The sequence below is a fragment of the Pholcus phalangioides genome, unplaced genomic scaffold (genome assembly GCF_987345545.1).
Source record: "Pholcus phalangioides strain wild (caught in Gottingen) unplaced genomic scaffold, Ppha-v1.0 ptg000022l_1, whole genome shotgun sequence".
Lineage (NCBI taxonomy): Eukaryota > Metazoa > Arthropoda > Arachnida > Araneae > Pholcidae > Pholcus > Pholcus phalangioides.
In genome coordinates, this window is record NW_028301615.1 from 10681309 (window position 1) to 10703579 (window position 22271).

The following is a 22271-nucleotide window of genomic DNA, read 5'->3' on the forward strand; positions in this document are numbered from 1 at the left end:
CATATGCAGCAGTGTTTCCCAAAGTGTGCGTCGCGGCTTCTAGGGGAGTCACTATCGTTTGTCAGGCAAGGTGAAAATATTGATGTGTGTGTGTGTGTGTGTCTATTTAAGCTTTGAAGTGGTTATTTTATGAATGCACAGTACCTACTTAACTATTCTGTGGAGCGGCAGATGAACCACGAATAGGGTTACGGAGCCGCGAGTGACAAAACATTGAGAACGACTGATATACAGTATTGCGAATTTATCACACTTGCTAGTGATTATGTATAATCCTCAGGTTGTATTGGTAATTATGATGCCAGCTAAACTGTTACGAGTCAACTTGTAAACCGGGTGCTGCAATCCTACCAACAGAGCACTGGTAGGACTCGACGGAAAATGATTATCGCGATTAAAGTCCCCCCCCCCCGGCTTGTCCTTGTCTATGTATAATACAGATCATAGACCATAGGACGACATAGAACATACTGGAATTCAATCGGTGATATTGGTTAAACAATTAGTTTGCACATGCTGATGCATGTGAAAAAAGCCAACATTAAGACTGGTATTAATTTCTGTTTTTCTCTTTTTCACGCTTATTTTTATTAAACATAATTTTGATGGGAAAAATAAGTGTATGGTACCCATCGCGTACGACAGAAAATAACTAACTCCCCGTACGGAAACCTGGTTCATATTCAGAGAGAGAGTTTCTAACCAATAAGATCACCGTTAGGATACATGAAACAAAAAACACAATATTGAAGGCAAATAGACCGAAAAAAAATGAAGTGGTACATATAAAATCAATAGAATTATTTAATGAGGCAACGAATATCTGCGGAAGCGGAATGCCTTTCGCAGGCCTCTCATGACGAAAACATCTTATTATGAAATATGTACGAGAGTAACTGAGAATTTAAGTAATATATATGTCCGTAGGATTTTCCCCATGTGTGTTTATCGAACATACCAACTTCAATTGGGAGTTTTGCATAATCAACAAACTTACCGAGACGATTAGTTGATTATGCATAATTTACCGTTTGACACATTTACCGTAACAGGTTTATAGATTGATTGTATTGATTGTGTGTGTGTCGACCGGAGTTGTGCTCGGTCGAGAAGAATAAAGCTAAATGAGATTGCGTATGAGAAAAATGTCGCGAATGCGTTCTGGTGAAAAAGTGCATAATGTTTTTGAGATATGCGCATTAATTTTTAACGCATTTTTAATTTAACAAACCAAAGTGTCATCTATACGTATTTTTGATCTGCCATCGTAATTCGGCCAAAGCATTTAACTGCGATTGCATGCTTTCCACGTGTTGTTAATTTCTCATAGAATTGTTGCTTTTTACTGCACGCGATTTCGGAGAGAAGCTCGGAAAATTTGTCCAAATCATTGTAGAAAATAAGATGAAAGGTTTCTTCCGGAAAATATAAGGATGTTGCGCAACGGCAAATTACCAAATAGAAAACGTTAATTTTTTTCTTTCCCTCGATGAAAATCGCCAAAGGGGAACAAACACATTTGGCGCATATAACATAGAGCACGCATAGAAATATAGAAATCGCGTGCACCTGGGTTATGTTTTTTTTCCCTTTGTGCAAACTGCCTTCCTTCCCGACCGAAGCACAAAAATATCTCGCATATAGATTATTTGCTATTCGTAATGGTGGCAGAAGCACTAACTTTGATTCGGCACTAACGTTCCCCACCCAATCCCAGAATAATTTTCACACGCCTTTCTATATGTAAGAGAAAAAGAAAAAAATTGATTGGGGAGGTAAAAAAAATGGTAAACGAAAATCGATCACTGGGAGGACAAAACACTGTTCTTTTGCAGAAACGAGTTCATATTCGAACGTTCCCATTTACTCGTTTGGATTTCACGTAATTAGCTCGTCGTTTATTTTTCTTCCCGAGAGTCCTCCTAATTATCAGTGTAAATTAACGAGAACGAGGGATAGTACAAACTAATTTTATTCGCTATCTTTAGCGCAGTTGAACGAAGGGAGGGAGAATTTTTGTTTTTCCTTGGCAGAATCTCCAAATTCAAACCCCACAAACATTTTAAAAATGAACCACGAGCTTCATGTATGAATAACAGAGCTAATATATAGGGTTGTATGTGTAAAAGTATGTATGGACAGTACGAAGACGAAGATACAGTATTTGCAATGACGTGTAGGGAACTCATTGTGCCAATCAGAGTGGGGAATTGGACTTGATAGACCTGTGGCTTTCCTCCACATTCCTTTCACTCTATTCCATTGCATTCGTTCTTCTAGGGGTCAATACTGCTACTACTATTACTACAGTAAACTCTTCGGCCTATTACTTATGCGCCGGTGCAAGGGAACGAGGAAAAACGATGCATGAGTGAAAGAGACATGTATAAGTAAATAACATTATATATAGCTGCCAACTTTGAAGAATGTGAATTCGGGAGGTTTTCGCGCGGATCCAAATTCCGTACAAAAATAAATGTAAAAGGGATCTCTTAAAACATTTTAGGGATTTTTCATTAGTAAAAGGATAAATTTTTGGGGAATAACTTTTTTCCCTAAATGCTAGGATTTTTACGATCACGAGCGCAATTTGGGAGACTTGGCAGTTATGACATTATTATGCTACATCTTTGACTGGAAGTGCAGAAAATCGTCTTATATAAGTAAGAGAAACGTATAAATGAGAGATCACAGTACTTACAACCGTACACGGGCTTCGTACGCACATTCGTACTATGAAATTTCTAACGAAACAGTACATGCCGGAATGTGGGTTCTGAATGGGTCCCTAATGTATTTATGTTGTCAGAGTTGTGCTTGTTTCGTGTTCTTGCTGGTGATGCCACCTAGCTATCTTATTTTTAAAGTGAGGATGGTAAATGCTTGAATTTTCATGTTATGGAAATATCGTGTTGAAGGTCTACCTGCTCTCTCCCTGCGGAGAGATTTTCTCGAATGGAAGACCAACCCAAGTCAACACCACTACTGCTACCACACATGCACCTCGTCCATATTCCTCTATGGAATTTCTAACGATTGAGTTAGAATGTACGTATGTGTGTTGTGAACCTAACGTGAAATTTGCTTATTAGCAATGTTTATGTCTTCAAGTAGTGCCGCCATCCGTGTATTCCGAATTCAGAAGTGAACAACGCAGCAGGTTACGTTTTACTTGTTGTGTCATGTGGGGATGTGAATATTTTTGCTCATGCTTTGCCTTTGTGTGTAATACTCTGTGGAAAAACTTTTTGAATGGAAAATCGGCTCGCATTCACTCCTTGAAGTTAGAAAACCACATAAAACCAATTCCATAATTCCAGCCAACACCGCTATGCCGTCAGTGGGGTTCGAACCTGGGTACTCGCAATGTGAGTGCATCACGTTGCCCACGCGACCGCATAGCGGCACAAGTCAACACTGATTTACTCCAAGCAATATCTTGCGACAATTGTTTTTGCTTCAGACAATACCTTCATTCGCCCGTGCAATGGCGCCGTATAGTGACGTCATCGGATGCTATTTGAATCTGGTGCTCCGAGCTCCCAACACGAAACAGGGATTAACGTCCCACAGCTTTCTCCCAATCGTGAAGTTCCGACATTTAAAGCGATCTATTATGTTGCTCAGTTCTTGTAAACATATGAGCGATTCAGAAAATAACTGAAATAAAATATTTACGAATACTTATTCCATGTTAACTAAAGTTAAAATTATGGTAAATAAATTCGCAAAAGCTAAAAAATTCATAGAAATTGAAGAAATCGAGTTATTCTCACGAAGGGGGATTTTTTTTGTTACAGAAAAGAACGTTCAAATTTTTGTCGATAGAAAGCGTTGCACGAAAGTCCGACAGGAGTGATTGAACCTGAACATTTCCTTAATCTCTTGTGCGTCCAAAACGTTCGTATGGCTTCGGCCAGCGATTAGTAGCTGAAGTAAAACAACTTCACCAATAGTGCTTTATCTTCCAATATCAAAATCACAATAAATATCTTATGAAACCGCCAGTCGCAGGAAAATTCAAAAATGAACAAAGATATTTCGTTTAAATTTCAAGTCTTAAATTAGTCCATGCTTTCTATGATTATTTATTATCCGCGCCCGCGTTGCACTTTGACTTTAACTTGATTAATTTGATTCTTTGATTTACATAAATTTTGATTTCCTTGCACTATATGTAATCTTTGACGTATCAATGAATTTTGGTTTTGCCGGAGATGCCCCCCCCCCCCGGGGGGGAGGCGAAGTGCTTACGTTGCTTCTTGCGATAGGGCTTGGGTGTCTCGCGGTTTGTCCAGTTTCTCTAATGGAGCCCAGACAGAAATGAGATCTAGCTTGAACAGTCCCCAACGTTCCAAAATCCTTATTCGGCAAATGAACTTCCCCAGCGTAACTTTCGTTACTTAAACTGTTCGGTTTGGGTATATAGGATTTTATGGTGACTTTTAAGCACATGGCAATGCTGTTAACAAGCTCTTTTTTTTAATGGGAGCCATAAAAATAGTCTGTTCCTCTTTCTCAAACTTTTTCATAGTGACGACTTGACCGAAATTAGCGACGAGTAAACGAGGGTTTAATAACATTGTGGTCTATGGGAGCTGGAAGGGTCTGAAGAAAAATTACGACTTATCCGGAGTGACGACTTATCAGGGTGACGACTTAACGAGGTTTTACTGTATTTACGAATTTACGGGATACCTTATATATTTAGTAAAGTGAAAATTACTTGAAAAACAATTCTAAGTAATTGTCGAATAATTTATTAATTAAGAATTAGTAAGCGTATTCATATGTCGGTGAATTTATCCCATCCAACTACAGACCAAGTATCTTCTAGGGGTTAGCGTGCGAATTGGAAATGACCTCTTCATCAGGCCTAAACATAGTTATAGTAATGACCGTCGTGATGAAGGATTTTCGTGCATCCCCCCCCCCCCCCCAAAGATTACCACACACACGCACTCACCAAGTTGTAATAAAATAATCAAACGTGTCCTGTTTTGGGTGATAAAGGGAAGAAAAAAGATCCATTGCGCATCCAAAAAAAAGAAAGAAAAAGACCACCGTATACTCCTTCACGAACATATTGTGCATGCTTTTAACGTACCCATAATAAAGTCTCTACCTTTGTTTGTAGCGCTTCTTGGAAGAAATTCCTTCTGCAGAATGAAAATTATGTGTATGAGTGTCATTTTCCCTTCGTAAATTTCAGGATGCTTGCTATTTATATTATGCTTCCTGGGAATTCAGTTGGTCTGGGGGGGGGGGAGATGAAAGAGTGGCTCTCAATGACGGACTAGCGTAACAAATCAGCACTACGTGGGTTAAAAAAAACTTAAAAATGATATTAGCCACTGCAAAAAAGGTAAAAATAATACTGAAAATTAATTAGTACAGGACACGTCACTAATAAAATTAGCCGCTTTATAAAATCAAATTTCTACAATGAAATCAAATCCATGTCAGTTATGTTATAAAATTTCCATTTAATAAAATCAATGCCACATCTTTTAAGAATTAAAACTATTTTGGAACTGAATTTTATCTACTGAGAAACAAACATTGTGTGATGCTCGAAAGGAAACGTCTCTTTTTCGGCATCTGCAATTCTTTTCTTTTTTCCTTTCAAATTTCAAGAAAAAAAGCAATGAGAGAAGTGACAAAAGAAACTGCGGACATAGAGGGGGGGGGGGGTGGATACCACATCTAAACTGAGCACAATCCCTCTCTATCACAACCATGGACAGTTACCGTAAAGGGACGCACGCCCGATTCTGAAATCGCGCCAGAAATCGTAAAATCAAACCGATCGATGAGAACGACGAAGACCGGAAGAAGATCAAACAATTGAGCCTCTGGCATCTGGAAGCAGCTGATGCTCGGATAGCTTGGCTTGTTCTCATACCAATGCCATTTTAACACACACGAGTCCACCGGTGCACTGGCCGGAGAGGGCTCGAAGAAATAATTTCGGAATTGATGGAAGAAATCCTTTTCTAGAATTAATGAAAGAAGCAATTCCACAGACGATCACTCAGAATTACCGGAAGAAATAATTTTTGAAATAAATAAAGAAAATTGAAAAAATAACTTAATGATAGAAATTATTTCAAAATTTGTTAAGGAATAATTGCGTAATTATTGAAAGAAATTATTTCAAGATGCATTGATAAGGAAAATAATCTCAGAATTACCGATATAAATAATTAGAGAATCATTTAAAATGATTTCAGATTAAAATTAATTTTATAATAAATTAACTTAATCAATTAAAAACTTTTCCAGAATTAGTGAAAAAAGTTATTTAGGAACTAATTGAAATTGATAATTAATAAAAAAGAAATAGTTTCAGAATAAATAAGTTTTCAATTATTTTGGTCTGTGTTTAACTCGGATCCTCACTGGCCACCTTTCTATTTAGATGTCACTAAATTACGTGAGTTGGTGGCCCGAGGGCTTCGTCAGAAGTTTCCATTTGTCCCGCCGTGTCTGAAAGGGTGAAAACACCCTGCTGTAGAGTAACTTCATAAACTACCTATCACTTGTTTCAATTTTATTGGATTCACTGTTCACAAGTTACAAATTATAGAAATATATATATATATATTTTTTTTTCAAACCGAGCACAACTCAGGTCTATTGCCATAAGCAATTTACTACCTAGTGAGTTGTGCCGGAAGTGTAAGTGCGTGTACCTAACAGTCTGAGTGCGTATCTAGTGTTGTGTATGATTTTTTAGTGCTGCCATCTATATCTCAGAAGTGAAGTGAGTGATGTGTAGTGACTGAATATTTGTACTGTTTGTAGGACTGTTGCTCTCTGTGGCGAGAGCTCTGTGGCGAGATTGTTTTTAACGGGGAGACCGGCTCGCATTTGCGCCTTGAAGTTGGGAACCACAGAAAACTAAAAATTATAGAAATAGCAGGACGATAACTTCTTTTTTGTTCGTCGAATTGTTTCTGTCCAGGACTGGGGTATGTACACATCCGAAGTTGAAGACGTGTTGGCGTCTACAACGCAAGTCACGTGATCAATTTTATGAGTGGAGTTTGATCGATAATTCGTCAAGAACTCGATGTTATTTGAGCTATATTTTAAGAAATAACACACGACGGTACGAACAAATTACTGAACATTGTTCGCATAATCAAAACGGGACTATTCTTTTTATTGTGAAAAATGGGTATTTTACGAATAACAAAGTCGATTTCCCTACATCAACTCGCAATGCGTGTTTGTTTCGAATTGCGAAGCGATACAGGTAAGTTTTGTTCTCACGTATGTACGTGATTTAGCCTCGTTATAATGTCGATTCGATTATCTCGAAAGTATGGGAAACGCCACAATACGTCCATCGATGATGAAATTGAATTGGTTTCGCGGGGGTAAAATCCAAACGTCGATATCGGGAGGTGGAGAGGAAGGAGAACAATGTAAACTCGGAACGCATTTTCGCAATTGAAAGGAAACATTATAAATGAGCCTCCGCTTTGTGTGTTGGGCGGGCGTTTTCATTCGCCTCGTTTGAGGAATGCACGGAGATGAGGAAACTCTGAAAATACGACGACTAGAGACATTAGAATGCATGTTAGGCCTAATGAAAACGCACGGAACATTAAACTCTGCCACAACGCTTAGGTTTAATCAGAAATTCAAGAGAATTTCACAGCTAGGGATCATCGAATACTAATTAGTTGAAGTCAAGTTCCGCGCGTTGTTCATCGTTCCTCCCCCCCTCCCCCCTCGAATGCATCGTTGAAAATTTTGGGATGCGGGAACAACATTAAAGGAAATATACATGTACGCGCTTTTCGAGGTTTTAATAATAATCCCGAAAACGTAAAATTCTCCCCCCCCCCATATCTCTTCCCTCACTCCGCACAATTGCCATTTCTACCGAATATGTTTCCCCCCCCCCCTCTCTCACCTACAACGTTCCGCCAACCTTAGAAGATAGAGAGAGATTGAGCTACTATATATATATATATATATATATATATATATATAGTAGCTCAATCTCTCTCTCTCTCTCTCATATATATATATATATACATACATACACCGAGAAAGGAGATGCTTTGCATACAACATTCATACATATATGCCGTGACAAATTGGCGTGACCCAAACTTATGATCGGGTGACTTCTATGTGCGTGGCTGCAATTCATTAAGCGTGCTAATGAGCGGCTGGAAACACGTCACGATCGTCTAATTAATTAAAGTCTGTAGGAAGCGCCATCTAGTTGCAGGTAATCAAAGTTGTGCACGGTATAGCTCCGTACATTAAAGACTGATAATTTACTATTCACACACACAAAATTGATTTTCTGTCTGCGTGTGTATGTTCTCTATACGAATCTTCAATTTTAGACTGATAGCCGCAAAAGTTTGCATGAATACCAAACAGAATCCGACCTGAACGATAGGATACTTTAAAAGTTCGTCAGAACCGGGCAAATGCCCGAAATGGGTTAAAAAACAGTCGGGCAACAATGGTTCCCTGAGCCTTTGACACAATCACTTTGACACAATGTTTACTTTGGTTATCGTGGTTCCCTAGCAATGAGTTTCAGACGTGTACAGGGTATGCAAAAAGTCCGTAGAAACTTTAAAAATGCATAAAACCCGGAAAAATAACCGATATGAAACATGAAAAACGGTTTGCAGGGTTAGCATCTCTAGGTCACGGGAATTTTTTTAAGATAGGAAAGAAATTAACTCAAAAACAGTTGATAGATGGCGCTGGTACGAGGGACTTCGGTGGAAATATGAAAATGAGACGATTATAACTTGCACTCATCGAGCTTATATTACCAGAGGGAGCATCCAATGAATAATTGTAAGGTGTTAATACAACATTGTATATAAGTGCATTTGATGAATACGAAAAGGATTTTCTGATTTAGACTGGATTAGCGTATACCATTTTGTCAATGTAAAGTTCTCACTTGAATCTTTTGTGTTTCTGAGTTATACTGTGAGTTTTAATAATACGTACTACAATTTTTCTCAATTTATGTCATGTACTGATTTTTTACGAAAATATGTAAACTTCTAGTTCGTGATAGCACGTGTGTTGCAGTGCACATAAAATATATGTTAATATCTAATACTGTAAGTTATAATGCATAAAATCGAATGAAATATAACTTGTATTACAGTGTTCTCGTGCAAAGTTAGCTGATTGACGGACTGTATATTTCAGCTGACCTGATGTGTGTATAGGTTTTTTTTTTCTTTCTTTTTCTCTTGTCATGTGTGATATGTGAATGTGTATCTACAGTGTGATAATTACAATATAAAATATAATACTTAAGTGAAGCAATTATTATATACCCCAGGGACACTAAATTGCTGCTCGCGAGTTGTTAATGGTTGCTCCCTGGGGCAAGATGTAAAGTTAATGTGTGTGTGTGTTTTTTTTTTTTTTTTTTTTTTTTTTTTTGTGGAGAAAATAAATGCTCCCTTCGGGGAACCCCGTATGGCGAACTATGTTTGCCGGGCCGGGGGTTAGTATCTCTTAGCAGGCGTTGCACACCGGCAGACTTCTGGTTATGGGAATATTTGAAATACCGGGTTTATCGATCCGGTCCATCCAATCTGTCGGAAATGAAAGATGCGATCCGCCTTGAGGTGTCATGTATGCATCCGGACCTGCTGCACGCTGCCGTTGCTGGATTTGTGAATCGCCTGCAATGTGTTATCCCCGGCGGCGGTGGTCATGTGGAACATATACTGCTGTAATAAATGGTTTCTTGGCTGTGGGTGAGAGATTTAATGTGAGTCTTTGAGAAACACAAAACTCACAAAATTAAACGATCCTCAGAAAGGTTCACATCAACGTCGAATCAAATCTTTTAACCACTTAACGATCACGGACGAGATATCTCGTCTAAACGAAGATGGAAGAAATTCATTCCAGCACTCTCTGGATTTTTACCTCTTTTCTCATCATCGCGAGGTACCATAGTAACCCTTTGAACGGAAGCTGTTTTTCTCCCTCTCCGTTCTTTCTGTACTTCTGTTTGGTGATTGCGCTCTTCACATATAATTTATCTTTCTACTATATGTACAGGGGAGTTGAGAATAAACTGACACTACTCAGAGATATGTAGCGCCCATTCTAGTGTCCATATTTCGTTGAAACTTGGTATACAGATTATATAGAAAATAGACAAAATTAAATTGTAATAAGAAAAAGCGTCACTTTTTCACCTCCTGAAAAGTGAAAGAGAACACAAGGGGAGAGTGAGAAAGAGAAGGTAAAGGCAAGAAATATATATAAATATAAATATATATATATATATACAGTGTACTACCCCCCTCCCTTCTATTTCTAACATGAGAAGAAGGAAACTAGTTTTTTGAGAATTATCATCGATAATCACACACATTTGATCATTTTTGTCGCTCCACGGTCATTTTCTGCACACGAGGGCTAATTAGACCGGGACCTACAATTTATTGCCGATTCCGAACGGCAGGCTTGTTTTTTTTATACTCATCGATAGGTTGGTGCGCTAACCCCCTCGATGCTGGACTCCCTGCGGTAGAAATATTTTCTGCGATCATGTCGCTGTTTCTGTTGTTCCCCTGTGCCAGAAAAGTTTTATGACAAGGACGAACCGGGTATCGAAATCGCGACACCTCTAAACATTCTTTGGTACTTTATGCGAGTATCTTATCTACCGCGCCCTTATCACCGATACTTCAAATAGAAATGACCCAAATTTGTTTCCAAAAGCCTGTACGTAAAGGCGTAAATCCGACACAATTGAATTGAAACTTCAGAAAATTTCGATACGAAACAAGAGCATTTCTTTTGCAGGTATGATTATGGGTTATTCAATCGCATTCAATGTTACAGACAAAAATAATGTTGCAGATAATACTTTGGTGAGTTGCGATTACTGTAAAATGAGAACCAGCCATCTACAGATTGGCCCAACCCTTCGGGGTAAAGTGCTTATATCCCCCATGGGACAGAGCCTGGGCCATGTCTGGTCTTACAGTCTTCCAGGGTAGAAAAGCTGTAGCACAAATTCATTTGCCTCTGAGATTGTTCTTCACAAAATCAAATGGCCTTATTCCGATTTTCTATTCTTGGGAATGCGAAGAAGTGGAGGAAAGGGGAAAAAGTTACAACCGAGTGCCAAATCTGGGGTGGAGTATTCTACCCCTGGGACGCGGCATGTCCTAATTTTTTGTCATCGATTTCCTGTGTCTTCGTCGACCATATTTGACAGTTTAAAACACACTTTTCCTGAAAACCAGGCGCTTCTCATATGACTGAATTAGGTGGTTGAACGTAAAAAATATAGACCAGGGATCTTTTTCAACCTTTCAGACATTGTGGGCTAAATTAAACTTTCCCGCGGGCCATTCAGTTAAACCGGGGTATTCTCGGTTATTAAACCGGGTTCCCTAAATTTATTGAACACTTTTATTTACTCTGAATTCATTTCTTTCACTGTGTGTGTGAATTCGAATTTTTATTTATTTTCAAATAATTAATTAATTTATATTAATTGATTAATTCTTTATAATAAATTATTTATTTTATTAAATCTGAAACTCGACTCGATAATTTAGAAGTTATTTCTTTCACTAATTTTAAATTTCTATTAATTATGAAATTTAAGATATATAGAAGACTGGATGTTGTGAAGATATTTATTATTTGAGATGTTACTTTTTTAAGGAAGGAAAAAACTCATCTCTGCCTCTACCGGGAGTCGAACCCGGGTCTCTCGATTGCCGGACGAGTGCTCTGACCACTAAGCTACAGAGGAGATAGAGATTTTCCTTCGCTAGAGCGTATATATGCCGAACGGAACCAATCAGCTAATAGCTCATGGACGACGAGCCACCAGAGGGCTATATATATGACATGAATGTCGCTCTCCACTTGTTAATATAAGATATATAGAAGACTGGATGTTGTGAAGATAATGTAATTAACAATGTTTGAAAGGAATAATTATGAAATTATTCCTTTCAAACATTGTTAATTTTTTTAAGAAAATTATTACTTTGAACAGTTCCAAAATTACTCTTGAAATTATTCTTAATAATTCTGTAAAACTCTTTCTTGATGAATTATAAATTTTCATCAATTATGAAATTGTTTTTTTTTCAATAATTCTAAAAAATTGCTTTCATTAAGGTGTTTTATAGCATTTCTGTAAATTCTGTAGTTATTTATACCTTTTGGATGCCGAATCCGACCTCTCGAAATACAATGTAGCCCACACGAAATCATAAGGACTCAAAAACTTTTTTGACTCAGGGTTCCCCCGAATTACGACGGCAATTTTAATGTATCCAATGCACTGCATTGCTATTGAATCTGAAAACTATCCCACAGTTCTAAATTCGGCAGCAGCATAGATTCAGAGCTATTTAATGATTTCTTTTTTTTTTTGGAATTAAATTGTTTTTCTTATTAAAAAGCTATTTCTAATATATTGACGTTGAATAAAAGTGATTCCGCTTTTGCTCGGCCTTCGAAGAGGTTATTCACAATATTTACGCAGTCTTCGAAGAATAATCCTATTTTACCAAACTCGAAAAAGTAATCCTGCCTGAAATTTACCCCTCCCCCCCCCCCCTCAAAAATAAGAAATTGTGTATCAACGTCGTATAACCGGGTTTCTTAACCAGAAGCACACGCGCCGAGTCTGGGAACAAGCGTTTGAGGGTTTAATTCTGGGGCTCCGGCCTAAACGAATAAATAATTATTACGTTTGAGGGATTTAAAATTTTCTATGACTTAAGCTATAAGTGCAATTATTATTCAAAAAGGGGTGCGAGAATGTAACTTTCGAACCCACCGGGAGTGAGAAAATCCGAAATCAGCGGGGTGTTGAAAAGGCTATGAACCACTGTTGTATGTTTATAAAGATGTGCGGTCTCGATAAATCCAATTGACGCCAAACAGAAGTGATATTTTACTTCGAAAACTTGCTTAACTAGACCTCTTCGTGAGACGACCTACACTAGCTGCGAAAAACACTTTAAAGCAGTGTTTTTGAAAGTGTGCGCCGTGACTCCTTGGGGCGTCGCCAATCTTTGTCAGTGGCACCGTGCAGCGCTGAAGATATTAATGTGTATGAGTACTCGTGGTGCATCAAAACTGGTTCTTTTATGCACGAATAAAACTCTGGGATTGCGGGATTTTTAAATTCAGTCTTGCCCTCTATAATAATAATAATTCCATAATAATGGAATTATTATGGAGACCCATAATAATTCCTCCGGATTTTTTTTATACTTTTGTGCATATTTAAATGAGTAGCATCAGTGGTAATTTTTTGAAGACGTCACTTTGGAACCCTTTCCTTGTCAGTAGGAGTTCGTTATTTCCCGATGAACACAAAACCCATCCACGTGTATAAAACTAGGAGGAAAGGGGCAGAGTAAAATAGTTAATGCAGCAGAACGGATCGTTTATTTATGTATGAGCGCTAAATGGGGAAAAAACAATAATTAGAGGGAATAAAAAATTTAATGTATGATAAACAAGCGAAATCACGCGGAATTTTTTTTTTCTATTTCCTTCCGATTTAATAACAGAAATCTGCCGCCATAAGATATTATTGTTATTCAGCGAGAAGTTTCACGTAAATAAATAAACGAACAGGAGAGTATATATATATGAAGAGGGTGAAGGGAATGGAGTTTTCCATGCTTCACAAAAGTTCTTCTGCTTGTAGTAACCGGATCGGAGCTTTCCCGATGCTGAAGCGTCACAATTCAGGTATCTCCCGAAAAAAGAAAATAATAATAATAAATAGGGAGTAATGATAAAAACTGCGGAGTTTATTTTTCTCTCATCTATTCCATATACTACGCAAACGTTTTATTGTGTGTTTTTCTTTTCCTATTTTAATCTTTAACGCTAATTACGCATTTCGTCTGGAAACAAATTATACTTCTAATGCAGAAGGACGACTACCCGCTTAATTGCTTAAATTACGCAGCTTGCGTATTAAAAACGAATACAGAGCACGATGGGAAATTAATTTCCTTTTGCAGTTACAAAAATTATCTTTTTATATGTGGTGTAATCTACTCGAAATTTCTCTCTTTTTTTATTATCATAATTTTTTTTTCTTTTTTAATTTTTTTCCCCCAGTGCTTCAGAGCTGTTTTGCATGTCTCGCAGCGTATGCAAAAAGTTTGCTTACTCGTGTGGAAAGTTCTGGATTAAGAAAAAATTTCCTGACACGAGGAGATAATAAATAAGAATATATGTATTAAAAAAAGGGATGGATTGGACGCTGAGGCGCAAAATGACGCTGGTGGTGCCACCTGCATTCAGCATTATTTCCTTGTCGCGTCATGATATTGTGTTACACGAAATCCAATCAATGCCAGTGGAAGCGGAATATAATTTTGGAAGGACATGAAAACACGACCTTTTTACTCTTTCTTACGTATCTCTTTCTTTTTCACGCTGTATATCTCGGAGAATAAAAAAATTGAATCATCAAGATTTGAATATGATTTTTCTTATGTAAATGGAGAAATAAAAAATGTACAAAAATATAAAGACAGCAAATGGCGAATATATATTCCGTGATGACGCATATATATATATATATATTTTGTATGCGGCCAAGGCAACCTAGAAAGAAATATTTATGACTGTAAAGTAATACTTTCGCATCGAATGTTAATTAAAGCCGTCGTTTTTCATCCGTCGCATTCTTTTCCATTTCTAATTTCCCCATCTGGTATTTTTCGTCTGTAACCGTGAAACAAATATATCCATCGTCGTCATCCTTCGAATATTACACGAAACAACTTCTGTCGCCGTATCATCGTCTTATTACCATCATTTCTTTCTCTCTCTTTTATCTTTTTTTTTTTTTTTGCCGTAAAATTTCGTCGATATTAGCTCAAAGAAATATGAATCTCGTTTAAAACTTCACTCTACATTTTCTCAATTTTTCATCATCGGCTGCTCATTAGACTTTGATACGTGTAAAGTTCTTTTCTTTCTCCGTAAACGACTCGAACCATCAATATTTTTTGAATGTATCACATTTCACAATGTTTTCCCCATGTACGCACTTTGCCAAAACGGTTCCTCTATTTGGAGGTCGTGTGGATGTAAGCAAAAGAGAATACTACTATTACTCTATGAGCCATTAAAGAAATTGAAAATTTTCGTTGTTCGGTATGTATCTTTGGGAGTAAGTATTACGACTTTCCATACACGCAGCAGAGATACCTTTAGTGATAGATACCTCGGCGTATGAAAACCTTTTTGGCAGGATTCCAATTTTATCAGTTAAACGACTCTCGATCAAAGCAGTCATAGCGAAGAATGTAATTGGATTGTCTCGAAAAGGAGAAAGTGAAATTCTTCACTTCGCCCCTCTCCACAACACGAAAAAAGCAAAACGAAAACTTTGCAGTCGAATCGCTACAATTGAATAAACATTACACACAGAATGATACCTGAGCTTGTTTCGAATATTTTGCCTCCCTCATCAAAGACCAACTTATAATACAAAACGATTATCGGGAGTATCGATATTTGTGTGTGTGCGATTTTTCAATAGAAATATCTTCCTTTTTTCCTTTTTACGTACAGACTGTTCCAGCACCAAAAGCAGTGGTATTCAAACATTGAACACCAGCGCCCTCCTTCATCACAATAAAAATTATATGAGGTTATTTTTACTCGTTTCAAAACTATAAGTAAGCATACACCTCCCTGCCACTCTTCGTCTAATAATCATTAATCGTTCAATCGCCTTATAACAGGCATTAGTAGCGTGAAGCGCTGAGTGGAGTCAGCAGCTTCCCTTAACTTACAGCAATTTTCGACCCAGTTGGCGTTTTTGTTTTTTCGGCTTGGAAATATGCTGCGAAATAGAATTTTTTTGGATGTTATGCATAAACTGATATTTGGATAGAAAAGTGATTTGTCTCCTCCGGGAACATCCAGAAAATGTAATTTCTCAGTATATTTAAGGCCGAAAAAAATATCATCTCTTCATACCGGTCTGAAACTTGCACTTAAACTTTGCTGATCTTAAATACATCTTATAAACACTTTTATCTAACCCCCCCCCCCCCGAACAACCGAGAGAATGCTATACTTTTGCTTATGTTTTGATGTTTTGTATTTTTCGTACTCTGCAGAACCAGTATGGGTTCCTTTTCGATTGATGAGTCTAGTAGCAATACTGTCCCAATAAAATACGTCTCCGAAAATATCCAAGTCATATTACACCCAGGAAAAATAGTTTTTACTTCTTTTAACTGGAATGAGTATTTTCGCGGAACTCTTCAACTTGACTATTTTCTCGGAATAGACCGTCCAACTTACAGACCATTGGCATAACCCGGTTAATGTGGACCGATTCATCACAATCTTTTTGTCCGTCACTATAGCTTTTTTTAATGGCAATTCATTTAAAAACTTCGATACGTGTGCGTATTTTCAGAAACTCGGTCTTCAAGGACGGCCTGAGAGGTGGAAGCCCAGCTAGAAATTGCTTTCTGGAATTTGTATGTTATGGTGAAAGTGATAAATCCAGTTATTATGCATAATTATTTCATACTCAGGATCGACCTTTAGTGGTGGCACAAAAGGCATGGGGGGGGGGCACAAAAACGTTATTCCCGAGAAATTTGGAGTACCACCCTTAAAAAAGCATTTAAATTAACAGAAATTGGTTAAAATACTATATAAAAGGTATTTTCTCTTTCGATATTTCAATTTCTTCACAGAAATACTGAAAAAATTTTCCAATCGTTTTGGAGGAGAGGCACGAGCCCTTTATGTCTTCTCCCCTCTGTGCATAATCGCCATTTATTTTGTCAAGTTTGATAAATTTCCCTAAATTTATCAGTTTTACCGGTGATTATGCATAATACGCAAGCGGCGCTGGTAAACATCATGTATCGTTCTAAATTCATCACATTTGCCGGTTATTATTTCGTATTGGTAAATACCATAAGTCGGTCCCTTTGTCGTGGTAAGATTTATCATTTGGATGACCGTACTTGTAAGCCAGAGTCTGAACCTGTATTATTTAATGAATTTTTCCGAACATCCCCCGAAATATAACTCCTATTCGGCCAATTATGATCAGACCTCGATACAACGTAACAAATTTCACGTTCCTACCCCGATATAATGAATTCTCATTTAAAAAATTTTACGATCTTGCACCCCGATGCAACGAACTCTAATTCCACAAACTCTTTGATTTATCGAATTAATACACGGTTTTGGGCGTAGGACCAATACATTCAGACCTCAAATAAAACAAACTGCTATTTAACTAATTCTACAATTGGATCTCGATATAATGAACTTCTATTTAACAATTCACACAATCGTACTCCGTTGTAACGAACTCAAATTTTTCAAATTTCACGCGATTTACACCCAAATTACGAAATCTTATTCAGCATTTCTTCTATTTAACGAATTTTAAACAAGTTCTTACACAATCGGAACCCAATATAACAAACGGAATATAATGGATATTTAACGAGTTCTAAAATTCGACCTTGATATGACAAAGTTTGAAGCAATGATATTTTAGGAGTTCCTCTGCGAAAATTTAGGTTAATATCAACTTATATAACGATTTTCTTTCTAAGAAAAATGTTCATATCCGAACGAAGTCGATAAATGTTCTCTTTTTTAACAAAGTAACACAAATCTGACAACATGCCATTATTGTTTACAAACACGCTATCGGACAGCTCTTGTGAAATGTAAATATAAAAATATAAGTGTCGTATAGACAAAAAATAAGCCAGAAACTAAGCTTTTGAAGTTGCGGGAACAAAGACAGTGGGTAAATATGTTATGGTAATATAATTTTAGTTGAAATAATACCAAAAATATGGTACAATTTCGCTGGGGAGATGGAGACTTTGAAAGATCTAATAGAACAAACATCTAATAAGATTAAGGAAAACAGAGAGATTAAAGTGGAAAACAAGAACCTGAGAGAAATTAGAAATAGAAGGGTTAAAGATCCGTATGAATGAACTTGAGACAAAATCGCGAGGAACAATATTGAGCTAAACGGAATACCAGAGATGCCGGGTGAAAATGTAAATGAATTAATAGAAGCAGTAAAAACACAGCTGGGTATTGATAAAACAGCAAAAACTGAAAAAGCACAGAGAGTACCAACACGTAATGAAAATATGCCAAAATCAATTATCATCAGACTTTATGGTAAAAAACTCAATAAATAGGAGTCACGACAATCTTATAGCAGACAAAATAAATGAAGTTTTTCGAGACACCAGAATCTATGTGAATGAACACCTAACCACTGAAAACAATAGACTATTCTACCGGAGAAGACAATGTAAAACAAGACTCAAATACAAGTTTGCCTGAGTGAAAGAAGGAAAGATTTTTCCCCGGAGAGATGACAACACAAAAGTAATTCGAATACAAAATATGGAACAATTGAATAAGTTAGAAGCAAATGCCAATAATTCCTGAGGACTTTTCCGAGAATCAAGATTAGCAATCTCTGGAGGAAATCAGTGAAGTGAAGAAGTTCATCAATCAATGTATAGAAAAATCATTAACATTTCTTGTTTTGAATATTTAAAGTCTTAGAGCAAATTTTGACAAATTGTTAATATTTTTGGCAACATTGAGCGAACCAATAAATATTACATGTTTGAGCGAAAAAAAGAATATAATATACATATAAAGAAATTAAGAACATATGCCGCCATTTTATATAGATTTAAAAAAAACACAATCGACAATAACTTTCTAAAAGATTTATATTATGCTTGGATATACTCAATAGTAACATACGGAATCACTGCTTGGGGAGGTGCTAATCAAACAAATATACAAAAGCTAGATAATATGTATATAATGTAATAAGATCCCAAATAACAAACATTACAGCAAACAATTATATAACAGAATGTCACAAACTAACTGTAAGACAAAACTATATATTTATATATTAATAAAATTCTCATTCTTAAATAATAAATGGTTAGAAACGAAACAAAATAGAACCTCATCTAGATTGAATAACTTATATCAAATGCCGAAAACAAATAAAACGCTATTCCAAAAGAGTTATAGATATACTGCCCCGAAAATAATGAACCAATACCATGCAACTGATCATACATATAATAACATAAGATCCAATCACAATGTATTTATATTCTCAATAAACAATAGTTTAGAACCCATACTACAACAATAATGGATCATAAAACACGCAGCACAATCAAAATAATTCATTCTAAAAACATCAATAATATAACCATTCCCGTAAACAACTTAAAAAACAAGGCTGTTTCATAATTCAATTAACTCTTAAATTTAACTTATATTGACCCACTGGAAGGACTATCAGTCCCTTGGGGTCACAAAGTGTCTGCGTCATCGTAATGTTACTTTTTGTGGAATTCTATTGTTTTGTGTTTTTCTCAGTTTGATTGTATGTTTTATGTGTCGTGTTCAGTCCAAAGAAAAAGGGGGGGGGGGCATTTTTATTTTATTCAATGAGAAGAAGAATTTCCAAAATGCGTGAATTTGACACGAAACGAATGACATCATATTTTAGTAACAATTTTAAAAACATTGCAAAGGCAATGGAATGAATGATTTTTGTTTAAATTCGCGGTGGAAACAAGAAAATAAATCGGGGAGAAAAGAAAGAATGAAACTTATTACAATGCATGGTGAGTACAGAATGAGGTACCCGTGGCAACCCAATATTATAAAATGGCGAGATGCAAAAACCAAAATAAAAAACCCACGCAACACAGTTTTAACAAAGAAATAGAATATAAAAGAAAAATGAGCTATATCAGAGAATTTCCTCCGGGGAACGCTATAGCAATCAGTTTTAAAGCGCAGTTTATGTATGATACGCCGCTGTTTTATTCTACTTATTACATTAAGTTTATGTTGTAAGCAAATAAATGCTTCTCCGGAGATTTTTGAAACCAGCGTCGCGGCAAAGCTGACTTTATGCCGCCGCCGATGTTGTTTTCAGGTGCAAGTAAATAGGGCAGGCAGGCAGTTAATTTTAAAACCAAGAGGAATCTCTCTCTCTCTTGGTGCAGGGCGATGTTTCTTCCGCCACACACTTTCAAAGAAAAGATCTTTCCTGATAAATGGCGGATGCAATCGTTTCTCCTGGGTTTTTGCGAATAAAGATTAGTTGCCTTCAAAACAAAATAATATGATAAAAAAAAAAAGACTAATGACTCTGGCCACTTCCTATACGCATTTTATTCTTCTCTGCTCGACTCTAAGCCTTTTTCTTTCTTCGTTTTATCAGGTATATTCTTAAAAGGAATTCACTAATGCAAAGGATGACTTTTCTCGTACGAATTAAAAAAATGACAAACAAATTAACTCGGAATCCTCGTCATTATCTTCTCTTTCTTTTCACAAAGAATTCGATGTACTAATAAGGGAATCGATAAATATACTCTCTAATTTCCAGCGAAACGACACAAAAAAAGAAAAGACAAGAAATTAAAACTTAATATTTTCTGTCTCTGAAATAATTGAAATACTAATTCGGCTTCCAACGAACAAAAAAGAAGCCTGTGACCTAAGTTTTTGGTAGAGATGGGCACAATTAATTAGAAACTTCCTTTTTTCAATACATTTAACAAATGTTTCATCAAAAGATCATTCAGCTTTCTTTCCTAATCTTTCATTAGAACCAATTAACTATTTTTTTCCCCCTTCATCAGCTCGACCTGTGACCAAAGACGAGAAACTTTGTCGAATGTCGCGAGATATTCAAGGGGGATTCTCTCTCTCTCTCAGAGTACATCAAAAATACTTTGAGTTGAACGTCAAAATGCACCATAAAAGTTAAGAACTGACAGTGGTTCTCAACCGGGGGCCATATGGGCCCCAAGTGGTACTGGGATACTTCAGGGAGCCAAGGAATAAAATGGAGAAAAGGGCCATGACAGATGGTTTGGAGGGCTGCAGAGAGCTGAGAAGAAAAATTAAGGTGTGAAGAAATAAAGCTTTTACATTTGTGACTATACACTTACAGAATCCAACAAAACCACCCATAAAACCAGGGCCGTCTAAGGCCATGGACCCATCCGGGCCTTACCGCCTACATTTTGCAGCAGATTCCCTAGGATGGGGTTTTTCGCAGGTCCCCAGCTACATTTTTCACAGACCCCCTCCTCTATATAAAATTTATAGTGTGAAAAACAAAAAATGATGAAAACCATATCAGGCCCCGGGCTGCAGCTCTGTCAGTCCTACTCTTGTGAGGGGTCATGCCCGGGGTTCTCATGTTCATAAGTTACCCCACCTTATGATATTTTGTATAGTACAATATATTTTGAAAATAAGTAGAAAATATGTAGACTGTTTATTTCCAGCTAAGTATGGAACTACATACTTCCTACAGCATCACTTTGCCTAGAGGACCCATGATGTTGAGACGGTCCTGAATAAAACTCGGACTAGCGAAGATGTCAATAAATTCTAGGCCGGTGGTCTGGAGGCCAATCTTCTTTGCAAAATTTCTGTTCAGTATAAATACACTGAAAAAATCAATTGAATAGGTATAAAGGATCTTGCTTCTAGATGAAAGTTGAAGACTCTGGGTAAGACAGGGGAGCCACGAGAAAAAAATAAGGTTCAAAGGGGGGGCCACGGGCAAAAAAAGGTTAACAAACACTGGTCTCGGTGTGGCGCTCTACCTTAACTATAAATAAGTTGTCTCCATAAAAGAAACATTATTCGATGTATGCCGTATGTAAAATTCCACCTTCGGGTGACGTTTCTGATCACGCTTTTATACGCGAAATGATTCATTTTGATGTTTTGCAACAACCATTAAACTTCCTACGTAGAATTTCGAACCACCCCGGGTATGTATGTATTTAATATCTACGAACAGGGAGAATGATTTTGAGCTCGTTTGCCTAACTTCAAGAGATTTCTGATTAGATTGAGCGTAACGAATTTCCGGATGTAGCGAGCTGTACAGGGTACTCAGGAAAGTCACCTTGCCGCCAATTACTGGCGAACCGTCATACTAGAGGCATACTTTCAATTAGAAAAAGCATCCAAATAGCGTGTAGAATTCGAATACATCATTCACGTTGCAAGAGGTTTGTATAGCTATTAAAATAAAATAAATTACTTTTCCTATACAGCCACCCTTTCCTAAAAACTAGATTAGAAAGTTGTTGTCTTGTCTCTTCTGAGGCCAACAAAAATATAGCACGTTTCTAAGTGCAATATTC

General features: G+C 36.9%; 1 non-coding gene across 1 annotated transcript; it reads right to left on the reverse strand.

The window, feature by feature from the left end:
• Positions 1–11722: 11722 nt before the first annotated feature.
• Positions 11723–11794, reverse strand: TRNAA-GGC (transfer RNA alanine (anticodon GGC)). The gene has a single exon. It is a non-coding gene; the product is annotated as a tRNA-Ala (tRNA).
• Positions 11795–22271: the final 10477 nt, after the last annotated feature.